Here is a 12422-nt window from a genome sequence, read left to right as displayed (position 1 = left end):
GCCAGGTATCCTTATAAGTGCTTTATATATATTAACTCATTAAATCCCTGTAAGGACCTTACAAAGTAGAGATTAATATTATCCCCATATTGTAGATGAGTAATATAGGCTAGAGAGGTTATAACTCACTCAACCTACTTTGTCACACAGTTGCAAAGCTACGACTCCAAAGGACACAGCTTGGTTTCCCAGCCCACATCCTTAATCAAAACACTATACTTCCATTCAACCACTTTAGTAAAAGCTTGTGGGGATGTTATGGATTGAATTTTTGTGCCCTCCCCTTCCCCCACCCAAATTCAAATGTTGAAATCTAATCTCCAATGTGATGGTATAAGGAGGTGCGGGGTCTCAGAGGTGATTAGGTCATAAAAGTGGAGTTCTCTTGAATGGGATTACAAGAGGCCAGAGAGCTAGCTTCCACTGTCTGCCCTCTGAGGGTTCAAGGGGAAGGTGGCAGTCTGCAAGCTGGAAGGTCCTCACCAGAACCTGAACGTGGCACCGTGGGCATCAATATAAAAGGCATTATCTCTATAAAAGTTATGTTACCAGGTAAAGAAGACAGAATTAGGTAGAGGGAGAAGAGGCAAGGGGAGGAAGTATTTTGTCTCAACCCTTATTAGCATAAAACATCAGTAATTGCTTCCTTTTATGCACTTGCAGCCTTCAGAACTGGGAGAAGTAAATTTCTGTTGCCTATAAATCACCCAGTCTATGGTACTCTGTTATAGCAGCTCAAATTGACTAAGACAGGGGAGACCCTTGAAGTTGAGATAATTTAACTCATTAACATCATACCCTTTTATGTTCTCTTATCCCTTTCTAAGAAGAAGAGACGATTCTTCATAAGGAAGTTCATTATCTAATAACAGCCTAGTGGGACTATAGACATTAAACAAATAATTACACAAATAAGCATTTAATTTCAATTGCCATAAGGCCTAAAGAGGGAAAACACAGGAGCCATGAGAATATAACCTGGGGCTTTGACACAATATGGTGAGGAAGGATCCTTCAAAATGTTAGACACTTTGTACCTCATCATGATTATGAAAAAGGTTGGGGAGAGACAATACAACACATGAGGGACTTCATTTGTTGTCTTTGCAGAAATCAATGGCATCCAGATTATGATGGTAGTAATTAATTGGGCCGGTAGAGCCTGATAAAGTCCAGGTAGGACTTGACTAAGCCAAATAATATCTGTTCTAAGTAAATATCAAAGGGATTTCGGGGGGTGCCCCACTAATAGGTACTCTGTATTAAAAATTGGTGTTGAGATCAAAGGTAAAAATTGCAGTCTGGGAAGAGATAATCTCAAAAGCTCACAGGCAAGGGCAGACAAATCAAGCCAATGAAAAAATTGTTTGAAAAGGAATTGTAAGCATCAGGTCATGAATAAAATCTGAGCAGGGGGCTAGACAAGGGTTACTGAGAACTTCTAGCTCGGATTACCTCTGCAGATAGAACGGTGGATCTCGTCAGGGCAGTTACAACAACATAAGATCACAATGATTAAAATGTTCAAATGACAACCAGATGGGACTGTGTGAAATCTTTTGGAAGAAGACACGAGGACTTGTGGCTGTTATGCCAGGACGTTCAGAAGAAGATCAAAGAAGACCAGAAGGAATTCAGGAAGACATCATGTCAGGAGGTAGCAGAAAGGAAATAGAGTTTGAGAGACATGAGGTTTAATAACCAAAGCATCTCAGTGGCACTGAATAATAAAACAGAAGGAAGAGCAAATAGGGGACGGGTGAATGAACAGTGCAAGAAATCCCTCCATAAGCCACGCACTGCAAACCCTGAAATGCACTTCATCTAGTTAAGAGCCAGCTTGAAATATTGGTGCTTTGTGAAAGGGCAAATCACGCAGGCTCTGATGGAAAGCACAGGAAACACTCAGGTAGCCGATAACTGACTGATCACACAACCCATGTAAGAGGGCCCTGTTTCAGGCACTGGGTACATCATGATCTCTTTATTCAAGAGATCTGCATTATGGGTAGCAGGATATAGAGATTTAGAAAATGAATTGAAAGTACCCAAGAGAAGGTAAGTCCCACCTGACTGATCTGGAGTTAGTGTTTTAGGCCCTCAGGGAGGGAGGGAGGTGGAGGCAGGTGCAGACCATGCCTTCCCTTTGCCACTCTTGGCAGACAGGGTTCACTCCTCATGGCAGATAAGGCAGGCCAGTCTGTGGGAGTTGTCAGTTGAGACAAATCTGTATCCCCCAAATAGGGATTCTCAGAAACTTCACGGATGAGGTAAGAGACGAACAAGACCTTCAGGGAGAAAAGAGACACACACACGAGGGGGAGTGGGGAATCCACTAATGGGAAGCGGCATAAGCTGAGGCAAGGAGGCGGGCCTGGATGTGTTTTAGGAAGAGGCTCTGAGAAGGAATCGATATGGAATAAAACCTGCTCACAGAAAGTTGGGAAGGGAGGGTGCTGCCTTCTTGGAAGAAGAGGGGTGTGCGTGAAGGAGCCGATGAAATTCCCTCGTGTGTCAAAATATCTTAGGATCGAGGGGATGAGAGTAAAGAAAAAGGGGAGAAGAGATGGGCCTCGCAAGAGATTCTGACAGCCACGAGGAGGAGGCAGGAACTGTAAAATCCTTGCTTTTACACGAAGTCTATTACGCACAGATGATGCTTTCCCATGAGAGTAACGGGAGGCTCTTGGTCTCTAACGTACCATATATTGTAGACACTGTACACAATTTACATCTACACCTTGTGGCCAGACTTCCTCAGCTACCTTTCTCCACAGAGGGTCCCACCCTCGTTGCCAATGTGCCTTGTGCATAATAAGCTTTATAAAAAGTGCTTTATAAAAAGTGCAGGTATTGACTGCTCGATAGCGATTATACTGAATGCAGCTGCTGCTTCGTTCCTCCTGAGCGAAATGACATCTGTGCAGATGAGTGTTTGGAATTAAATTAGCAGGATGCCTGTCCCAGAAAGGAGAGCCTGGACTCCAAAGGTGCCAAAGAAACAAAAAGACGCACATCGGAATTCCAGAATTCAAAGGATCTAATACGACTTCTTTAAGTCACACCTGGGATCTGATCCAAGCCAGTCCTAATGCTACCTCCCAAGGTTACAGGGAGAGTTAAATCAGAGGAATGTGAAACTGGGGGCTTCAGAGTGGTAGCCTGCAAAGGCAGCCACAGATTCTTCTGATCCCTGTATGCACACCCCTTGCAATCGGACTTCAGCCCCTCCCATTAAAAGGTGGAGCCTATTTCTCCATTGTAAAGAAGCCAGGACCAGCCTCCTGGATAGTGACAGACAGGGGGGCTAGTTCCCTGGGGCTTTGGCCAGCTGCCTTCCATTACCAGACACTCAGTGAAACCAGCCTAGATCATCCAGTACCAGCCGACCTGCCAACTGACCCAAGATTTCTGAGGGAACCCAGCAAAAACCAGATGAGCAAAACCCCAGCAAAAACCAGCCCAGAAGAAGCATAAGCTAAATAAACGGTTGTTTTAAGCCACTAAGATCTGGGATGCTCTGAAAGGCAGCAAAAGTGAACTTATACATATAGTGTCTGGATTGCCTACAGTCTCACCAGACTGGTTAATAACACATTGAAGTTAGAATCTTTATCTTGTGACTTTCATTCAAGTGATTATTTTCATATTGGCCTCTGCTACTGTATTATCTTCCATCATAAACAAATCTTTGCTACTATAAAGACCAAGAAAGAAGATGCAAATCTTTCCAACAATGTAGGCATCTTAGGGCTTTCCAGAGAAACAGAGCCAATAGGATAAATATGTGTGTGTAAGATATATATGGAAAATAAGAAATTGACTCACATGATTTTGGAGGCTACAAGTCCTGAGATCCGAAATTGGCAAGCTGGAAACCTCAGAAAACTGATGATATACATTCCAGGCCAAGAGCAGAGGAAGACACAAGCCTCCACTCAGTAGAGAAATAGAGTTCCCTCTCACTCAGCCTTTTTGTTCTATTCATTTCTTCTTGGATTGCATGAGCCCCGCCCCCCATATCAGGGAGGGCAGTTTGCTTTACTCAGTCTACTGATTCAAATGTTAATCTCGCTCAGAAACACCCTCACACATGCACCCAGAACAACATCTGACCAAATGTCTGGGCACCTCGTGGCCCTGTCAGGTTGACACATAAAATCAACCATCACAGAAGGTAACACTTACGAGTGGTTTCTAAGAAAGGGACAGAAACAAAGTCCTTTGGGAGCTGTGAAAGGGAAAGAACAAATCTCACATCTTTTGCCTTCATTGCAGGTGGCCCTGTCCAGCCAAGTGAGCCTCAGGGATGATCTGAACACCACCCTTCATTTCTTGTCTTCCTTAGGCCTGTGGTGACGCAAGCCACTGAGAGCATTAAACAGTCTAGGTACATAAAAATAATAGTAATAATAATGATAATAAAAATGGAAAGGGCCACACTTACATAAAAAAGTACAAGTAGACAAGAGGTAGTTCTAGAATTCTATTCCCTTAAAGTGAAACATTATATATTCAGAAGATGAAAGAGGATGATAAGGAGAGAAATCATACCTGGAGTCATGTCACAGGGCCCTTTAGGAGTCATAGGACATCAGCAAAGTGCGTGTCTAGAGAACAAGAATCGATAACCATCGGTTATCGGAAGAATAGGACAGTATCGTGACCTTTGGCCTCTCACTGCCCTTAGATACCCAGGTGAGCAAATCTGTGTTTGAATTATTTATCTGCTTTGTAGACTCTTGCAGATACAAACAGCTCTGTATATGCATAGTATTTTCGTTATAAATAACTAGAGGCTTAGGGTATTTTTCAAAGTTCATTAATTATTGAGGTGCCTCAAGCAGCTCGTATTACTCTGTCATGTTTTGATTTTTGTTCTGGACCAAATCAAGTTAGAGTGCACCTTGATCGTGAGTTCACTCAGGAAGTGATTTACAGCCTTCATAAAATTCTTTTGCGCGAAAATCATGTTGGAGAAATTTGATTTTAACTATTTCGGTACTGAGTTCTTCACACTACAGCTTTAAAAACAAATGTGGTAAAATGCACATAAAATTCACCACCATAACCGTTTACAAAAGTGTACATAGGGTTCAGTGACGTTAAGTATGTTTCCATTATATTGACAACCATCACCACTATCCGTCCCCCAGAATCCTTCCATTGTGCAAAACTGACCCTATACCCAGCAAACAGTAACTCCCCATTTGCCCTTTACCCCAGTCCCACCGTTCTACCTCTGGAAACCACCGTTCTCCCTCTGTCTCTATGAATTTGCCCGGTCCAGGCACCTCAGTGGAATCAAAGAATATATGTCTTCTTGTGACTGGCTTACTTTACTTAGCAAAATGTCCTCGAGGTTTATCCATGTTGTAGCATGGGTAGAAATTTTCTTGTCAAGTCTGGACAATATTCCATTAGATGTACAGACCACATTGTGCTTAGCCATTTATCTGTCAGGGGACACTTGGGTTGCTTCCATCTTTGGGCTCTTGTGAACACGCTGCTCTGAACTTGGGTGTGTGGGGACCACGCCGTCGTTTCTCCCGTGTATATGTATCTAGAAGTGGACTTGCTGGGTCAGATGATGATTCTCTTTGGAAATTTGTAATGGGCTGCCACGCTGTTTTCCACAGCGGCGACATCGTTTTACATTCCTACTAACAGTGCACAAGGGTTCTAGTCTCTCCACATCCTTACTGACACTTGCTACTTTCTGGGTTTTGCTTATCTGTTTTGTTTTTGGATAGTAGCCATCCTAATGGGTGTGAAATTGTATCACCTTGTGGTTTGGCTTGCATTTCTCTAATGATTAGTGATGTTGAGCACCTTTTCATTTGTGTATTGGCCATTTGTGTATCTTCTTTGGGCAAATGTCTTTCATTCCTGTGCCCCTTTTTAAGTCAGGTTGCTTCGGCTTTGTTATTTTTAGAGGTTCTTTGTATATTCTGGATACTAATCTTGTATCGGATATGTGATCTGCAAATATTTCACTCATTTCATTGTGTTTTCACTCTGTTGATTGTGTTCTTTGATTCACAGAAGTTTTAAATTTGTATTTAGTCTGGTTTATTTGTACCTTTGTGGCCTGTGCTTTTCGTGTCACCTCCGAGAAATGACTGTCGTAACTAACATCTTGAAGCTTTTCTCCAGTGTTTTCTTCTGACAGTTTTATAGCTTTACCTCTTATATTTATTTAGGCCTTTGAACCATTTTGAGTTAACTTCTGTATATGGTATAAAGCAAGATCCAGCTTCATTCTTTTGCATATGGACATCCAGTTTCCTCCACACTATTTATTGAAAAGACACTATCATGTTTTTTAATGTCTAAAATTATCAGGGCGCCTGGGGGGCTCAGTTGGTTAAGTGTCTGACTCTTGGTTTTGGCTCAGGTCACGGTCTCATGGCTTCGTGGGCTCGAGCCCCACATCGAGCTCTGTGCTGGCAGTGCAGAGCCTGCTTGGGATTCTCTCTCTCTCCTCTCTCTTTGCCCCTCCCCAACTCATGCTGTCCCTCTCAGAATAAATAAATAAACTTCAAAAAAAAATTACCAAGAGAAACAAAGACTGGGAAGCCGGGCTGGCTCAGCTGGTAGAGCGTGCGATTCTTGGGGTCGTGAGTTCAAGTCCCACGTTGGATGTGAAGATTACTTAAAAAAATCTTACCAACAATAACAGGAAAGAAATGAAGATGGTCTGTCTTTTTAGGCAGAGAGTATTACCGCTGTACAAGATGGTCAGGCATTACCAAGCACATGACCAGTACTGATTTAATAATCTTTGAAGCATAGGCACTCGTTAGTCTCCATTTCTCCCCTGCCCTTTCTGTTCCCTTCCAGTCTCCCTCCCCAGAGGGACTGATCCCTGCAGATAATATCATCTGGCTCCCTTGCCTTTTGTCTTTTAATTCATTTTGGCAAAAGGGAGGGCAGGCGAGAGAATGGTCAGAGCTCCCCTATACTGCTGCATCCCTCCGTGACTCTGGTTCCTGTCTGGAGCCCCTCTTCAGTTCTCATCAGGCTGTGGAATATTATTTGCTTCCCTTGATCCTTCAGTTCCTGCTTCAGTGAAGCCCTGGGAATCTCAGCATCCATTGGTGGTTTCCTTGACTCTACTCACACCTTTGTGAACAGTCTCTTTATTAAATTCTCTTCAGAATCCTGAGTGGGCCTAAAATTTCCTGCTGAGTCCCTCACCGATATGAACGGTAAGGGTACATGAAGACAGCCTTTTTGAAGGAGCCAGTGAAGCTAATCCGTCTAGTGAAATTCTTACCATGGTATTTACATCCGGTTTAGAAGTAGTAGTTGAGTGAGAGAGACCCAGAAGTCCTCTCTCTTGCCCTTTTCCTTTCCTTTTCCTTTCTTTTTTTGGATGCCAGGGAAGTCTATGGCCATACCACCCTGAAAACACACCCAATCTCATCTAGATGCAAGAGAATTAGGGAGGAAAGGAAGGGAAATTCTGTTTTTTAGTTTTTTGTCTGTCTCTTTGTCTTAAGGCTAAGATTTCAAAGGGAAAACGGTGTAAAAGACCAATACCTCTGCCAAGTACTAAAGATAGCTATTATAAGCAGACTAGCAGTAGGATTTTATACTCCTAGCAAATTAGAGCAGCCAGAAGGGTTTCTCCAGTCTCCCCAAAACCGGTCCAGAAGTTAAACGTTGTTTATATACCTCTCGGCCATAAAGATATGTTTACTATTTGGGCATAAGAAGTAAACCCAGGACTGGATTACATTAAGCAATAATTTATATCCGAGGTTAATGAGAGAACCGGCTTGAATCTGGGAGCACCCAAGCATTCGCTTTCTTTTCATCTTGATCCTTTAGTCATAGTCATGTCTCAAAGGAATTGTCTCTTCTCTTGGCTCATTTCTCTCCTATGCATTGGAACGTAACTAAAGGGCAAACTCAGGCTCCACACCCTGACCTGCCTCAGTTACTGAGCTAATCTGACTGTGTCTGGAAGGGACCTCTGCCATCGAGCTGAACTTGAATTCAATCATTCTGTAAACTACACCCAGAATGTTGTACCCTTGGAGTGAATCCTGGGTACACACAGAGTGAGAATTACAGTATTTCCTACACCTTCCAGCTACCCCCATTGCTGATTCAATCCATATGAAACCACTTCTGCGCTTATAAATATCCTCACTACCTTCTGGCTGCAGTTCTCCCAATGGCAGGCTTATGCCTCGGAAGGAAATAATCGCCTTCCCTACTTGTGGGATATTTTGTAAACGCCACCTCCGCTGAGGATGACAATCATCACAATGTAGAAGGTTACATGGCTAATTCCTAACCTTTTGCCATCTCAAAAATTACCCTTTACCTTAACATTTGCAAGAAATAAGTGCATATGGATCACAGTTAAAAATACAGAGAGATCTTCTCCATGTCCCATCAGTTCACACTTATTCAAATAATGACTAAGAGGCTGGGAGAGAGGACTTCCAAATTTGATTCCTATCTCCCCATTCAACCATTTCTCAAAGAAACTGCCAAGGCTTCTTAGATAAATCCTAAACAATATTTTATATTTTCATTATGCTTGTTTTTAAAAATGAAAGCAAAAAGACTAAGTATTTTTCACCCTGGCAATAAACCTGCACAGACAGAGAATTAGATGTCAGAACCTTTAGTAGCAGCCACATTATTTAGCTGATGAATTAATAGGAATTCGTGGAAGAGGAGGTAGGATTTAAAGTTAAAGCTGAATAACAATTAGGTCTTAGTGTCATTAAAATTCTGCTTTCAGCTGCTACTAATTTTCTTTCTGACCACAAAAGACATTCGTTATTCTGAGGAAGGAGGAAAAAGATCTATATTGTTTTACAACACTACCCGCTGAAGAGGCTGCCACTGTGGGAAGAGGTTGCCATTTAAATTGCATAGACAGGAATAGACAGAAGAGGAGAAGATGGGGGGCGGGGGGGGAGGAATGCACTGGGGTGCACGTGAGGATCTTGCAAGCATGAGTAAATTCAGTGGCAGGAAAACAGACGAGGCAGTGTAAGAAGAAATAGCAGAGGTCAGCATCTGGACCTCTGCCTCAACACAGGGGGTCAGAGAACACTAGCATCAGGTGTCCATTATTGAGAAAAAGATCAGGTGCTTTGAAAGGGAAGGTTGGGGGTGTCACGCAAGGCCAAAGACAAGTCAGTGTAACCCCAAATGACAGTGTAGCTATTGGGTTTCAGCCTTTAGCAAATTTCCATCATTGAGATCCTGGTCGGTATTTGGAGCTCACTTGGGGAGAAGCACTTGGATTCACAGCACGATTATGCCTTAGCAGTCCCCACTCCCAAACAAATGTTACTCTACTCTTAGCATCACCAGGAGTATCCACCCACCTGATTCTTGATTACAGGTAGTAAATATGGAAACTGAACGCGTATCACTGTGAAGCAGGTCCATTCATGTATTAATTGAGAGCCAAAGAACACAGGCATTTTAATGATGCGAGAAGATGTCGAATCTGAGCTATAGGCGGTCAGGTCTACACGTGTGAGCCCAACCATTCAAAAACTGAATTATCTAAGGTGAGGAAACATTACGGCATGAGTCACATGCGGAAATCCAAAATAGGAAGGAGGCCATCATTGCCAAACTTCACGACTGTTTCAGGCAAGGGGACATTCATCTTTAAAAACAAAAAAAAACCAAGTTTATTTATTTTGAGAAAGAGAGGGTGAGCGCACGTGCATGCATGAGAGCGGGGGAGGGGCAGAGAGAGAGAGAGGGAGAGAGAGAGAATCCCAAACAGGCTCCTGTCAGTGTAGAGCCTGATGCAGGGCTCGATCTCACGAACTGGGAGATCATGACCTGGGCCGAAATCAAGAGTCAGACGCTTAACCGACTGAGCCACCCAAGTGCCCCATGGAAAGTGGACATTTGTCTTAAAGAGAATCTGATAAACACACAGCCCCTGGAGAAGAGTAACAGAAAAAAAAAATGCTGATATCATAAATTTTGAGCTACTTCTACTGGAACAGAGGATTAACAATTCCCTCTCAAGAAGCAACAGTTATGAGAGCCTGCCAAGAGAGGTTGAGATAAGAAAGGGATGACTCAGCAGGAAGACATCAGCCCTCAAAAACTGAAATGTGGGTCAGAGCCTCAGCCCTTCTTAGTCTTCCTAATGGCTCCTCTGAGGTCAGTTGTGTTAACTTCACAGCCATCCCTTAAAGATGAAAATGAACATTGCATGACCTCATCCCAGCACTAAAAGGGGTCACATTTTAGTTAGCAAATGGCAGTCTTTCTATAATTTACATACTAAACAGAAGACTCTAGATTCCTGGAATTTCCCTTAGGGAGACAAAAATAAATAAAAGGTGCCTATGCTAACCCATGGTCTAGTGGGAGAAACTGAACTAAGTACAGATGATTCATAAAGATAGGTGGCTTTCGGGGTGCCTGGGTGGCTCAGTTCGTTAAGCAACTGACTTTGGCTCAGGTCATGATCTCACGGTTCGTGGGTTCGAGTCCCGCATCGGGTTCTATGCTGACAGCTCAGAGCCTGGAGCCTGCTTCAGATTCTGTGTCTCCCTCCCTCTCTGCCTGTCCCCCACTTGTGCTCTCTCTCTCTCTCTCTCTCTCTGTCTCAAAAATAAATAAAACGTTAAAAAAAAAAAAAAAAAACAGGATGGGTGGCTTTCGTAACACAACGTGAGAGACACTAATGATGGAATGAGGACCAAATGCTGGGGGAAGGTAGGGGAGGCTGTGGCCTTTTTGGAACCCAGCCCTTTCTCACCATCGTAGGCTAGGGAGCAAGTGCAGTATCCAGTCCTAGTGAGGAGAGAAAACGCATGCCAACGTTTTCCCTTTTGTTTGGGTCCCTTAATTTGCTAGACTGGCTCTAGGTGTCTCCCATCCTCAATATTTATGAAAAATACCTTATTGTACCTATTTTCTCAGAAGACTCTGTGGAACTGTAAGTTATTTCATGTGTTTTCCCCGAAAACAAATCTAGGATGTCAACCCCCCAGCAAATTAATAAGCAGCTATTGTTATTTCTAACAAGTTTTGCTATCGTTTCTAATACAGATGAAGAGATTTCATAATAAAGGCACCCGGTCTATGGCAGGCACTATGCTGGGCTCTTTTATACTTTCTCTTTCTTAATATTCACAAGAGTAGGAATTATTACCCCATTTTGCAAACCAGAAGACAAGAGTTTAGGAAGTTAGATGAGTTGCCTAAGAGCACATGAGCCGATAGGTAGGTGTTCCAGCAAAAACTGTAAACCCAGGTCTTTTGATCCCAAAGCCTATACGTTCTTTCTACCACATTCTGTGCATCCCACGGAAAAATGAAATCTAATCCGGTACCAGTGAAATCTCTTAGAAGAAAAAGCTGACGTTTCATTACTTTAACAAGTAGAATTAAAACACTGGGCCGCGAAATACCTAGGCTGGAGCATATCCCTAACATCTGTTACCCCTAACCTCCCCTCTACCCCTCCTTCCTCACAGACCTTCAACCTCCTTGGGAGCTCTGCCTACAATCAGCCTCCAGGGGCTTCTTGGAGCCTGGCCCCACCCACTCTTGGTTTCAGTCAATCCGAGTGCCCCATTCCTTGCTGGCGATTGGCTTAGGATGTTCACGTGGAACTCATCTGGCCAATGGTATGTCTCCACTTAAAGAGTTTCTGGGAGGGGCGCCTGGGTGGCGCAGTCGGTTAAGCGTCCGACTTCAGCCAGGTCACGATCTCGTGGTCCGTGAGTTCGAGCCCCGCGTCAGGCTCTGGGCTGATGGCTCTGAGCCTGGAGCCTGTTTCCGATTCTGTGTCTCCCTCTCTCTCTGCCCCTCCCCTGTTCATGCTCTGTCTCTCTCTGTCCCAAAAATAAATAAAAAAACGTTAAAAAAAAAAAAAAGTTTCTGGGAATGGCTTCCCACGTAAAAACAAAACAAAACAAGTTTCAGAGGCAGAGATGGTCTCTACTTGCATGGTTTGGGGACACACGCACATAAGGCTTTTGAACTGGGTCAGCATGAAAATCATCAGCCTTTGTAGGCTTTTGAACTGGGTCAGCATGAAAATCATCAGCCTTTGTAGTCAGTGGGATGGGGTCAGGAGGAGCCTGTTTCCTGAAAAATGGCTGCCTTCTGCCCAGGTCAGGGACCACCTTGGGTCTTTCATTACTTGCCTTGATCATGGGAAGCATCCTTGGATGCTTCCAACGGTTAACTGGTTATATTTGAGTTAATTTGCTTTTTTTTGTTTTTTGTTTTTTGTAAGAATCTGGGGCAGTTAATCACATCACATTCATTTCTCTTTTGTAATTTAGAGTGGTTTCTCTGTGAAACGCAGAGCAATTTCACAGAAGCCATAGGAAACTTCTCTCCCCACGTCCCCTTATAAGATCAAACAGGTATCTGTCAACAAAGGGCAGTCATCCCTGCTAGAG

Source organism: Panthera onca, chromosome A2, assembly GCF_046562875.1.
Source record: "Panthera onca isolate mPanOnc1 chromosome A2, mPanOnc1 haplotype 2, whole genome shotgun sequence".
In the NCBI taxonomy this organism is placed as follows: Eukaryota; Metazoa; Chordata; class Mammalia; order Carnivora; family Felidae; genus Panthera; species Panthera onca.
Note: the sequence above shows the minus strand (reverse complement) of the source record.